We start from the raw sequence: 2,192 nt of genomic DNA on the forward strand, positions 1-2,192 counted from the left end.
CAAGGGTCCCACTACCTCCATTGTAAAACTGAGCATTTTTTCCTACCCTCCGCCTCCTAGTCTTTAGCCACTTTAACCCCTAAGTGATCTTGCCAGTGGCCTGTCCCCCTAAGCACATCTGCCTTCCACAAGCTGTCCATCCACGTTCTCTTCGCCGTCCCTCAAACACCCTTCCAGACAACATCAGCACAGACACACACACACACACACCCGAAGACCACAGCGAGCATGATGAGCACCACGGCAACATCTGGACATGGGATGCCCCACGCTGCCTCTCCATTCCTTGCCTGCGCTCCCCCACCCTGCCCCACCCTCTCAAGTTTTCCCAGCCCCCGAGAGTCCACCCAAATGCATCCAACTCACAGGAACTGCCCGGGAGGGAGCAGGAGCTGATGCTATGGGCGCAGAGGACCGGGACGCGCGGCAGAGGGGGGGGGGGGGCGCGGGGACTGGAAGGGACTTCACAATCCCCCCCCCCCCTGCCTCTCTAGGAATCCGCATCCTCTCCCTTTAATCCTCTCTCCCTGCACTGAATCGCACCTAACAGACAAAGCGACGACGCTACGGGGAGAGGAGGAGGAGGGGGCCTGGCCACACCCGGGGTGGACCCGCCTCCCCTTTTCAACGGGGGTGCCGCCCTGGTTCTTCTTGGGAAATTAGGGTTGCCAGATGAAAGAGGAAATGCCCTCTATTTTTGGTGTCCGTCCTCTTTGGGGCTTCTTTTAAAAAAACCTGATGAACATATCCTCTTGCTGAAAGTGAGCCTGTTTTGCCTTATAGCCCCCCAATGGAGGCAAGCTTCAGCTTCAACAGTAGAGGTATTTTAAAAATCAGATTTGTGTCATCATGCCAATCAATTGTTTGAATCGGATCTGTGTCATGCCAATCAATTGTTTGAAGTAGCCAGTCCGGAAATATGCCCCCCCCCCAATTTATTTATTTACTGCTTTTCAAAATTGGGTGACCCTGGATCTGTTTGGCCAGAGACTTTGCAGGGAGAACAAGCAAGGGGCCCTTGCGCTCCTGTCGTCTAAACCCCGCGCGGCTTTCTAGAGAGCCAAGAAGGCGTGGCATAACGGGCAATGCCCGCGGTGCGCCCTGCCCTGCCCTGCCCGCCTCCACACTACACTGGCATGGCTGCGAAACGGGCTTTGCCTTCTCTTCGGGAGGAGCTGGGGCTTTATGCCTGCCGCAAAGTCAGTGCGGTGAAAGTGCATTGCTAGGGAAGGTTGCCAACCCCCTGGAGACAAATTTGCCCTGCCCCTTTGCGAGACTGTTAAACGAGTGGCGACCCTAACGAAGGCAGAGAAAGGCGGGATAGACGTCTTACAGAAGAGATCAAAACAAATAAAAATCCAGAGGCATTCTGTGTTGGCAACTCCGCATCCACACGGGAGTTTTCTGTGTTATCATCATCTGCCCTTTCCCATGCACTTTCCCTTTGTCGCACAGAGGGGTTTTTTTTTTTAAAGCGTTCCTGACAGACTCTATAGTCAATGGGACTTCAGGGTTGCCACCCTCCAGGTGGTGGCTGGAGAACTCCTGGGAGTACAACTGATCTCCGGTTGACAGAGATCAGTTCCCCTGGAGAAAATATTTGCTTTGGAAAATGGACTCTATGGCATTGTACCCCACTGAAGTCCCTCCCCTCCCCAAACCCAGCTCTCCTCAGGCTCTACCTCCAAAATCTCCAGGTATTTCCCAACCCGGGGCTGGGAGCCCTAAGGGACTTTCAGGCAGTTTCTGCTCTGTGTAAAAAATGCCCCCAGTATACATGGCAGGAAAAGGCAGGGCAGACACAACTGAGCACAGCAGATGCAATTCCTGGTCTCCTCCTGGAGAACATAAGAGAAGCCAATGTTGGATCAGGCCAATGGCCCATCCAGTCCAACACTGTCACACAGTGGCCAAAAATACCAGGTGCCCTCAGGAGGTCCAGCAGTGGGGCCAGGACATTAGAAGCCCTCCCACTGCTGCCCCCCCCCCAAGCACCAAGAAGACAGAGCATCACTTGCCCCAGCCTGAGAGTCCCTATCTATACCTTGTGGCTAATAGCCACTGATGGACCTCTGGCTCCATATGCTTATCTAATTCCCTCTTGAAGCCGTCCATGCATGTAGCCGCCACCACCTCCTGTGGCAGTGGATCCCATGTGGGAGACACTGAATCTTCTAACACCCAAGTTCCTG

The sequence above is a fragment of the Gekko japonicus genome, unplaced genomic scaffold, assembly GCF_001447785.1.
Source record: "Gekko japonicus isolate JY-2015 unplaced genomic scaffold, Gekko_japonicus_V1.1 scaffold5271, whole genome shotgun sequence".
In the NCBI taxonomy this organism is placed as follows: Eukaryota; Metazoa; Chordata; class Lepidosauria; order Squamata; family Gekkonidae; genus Gekko; species Gekko japonicus.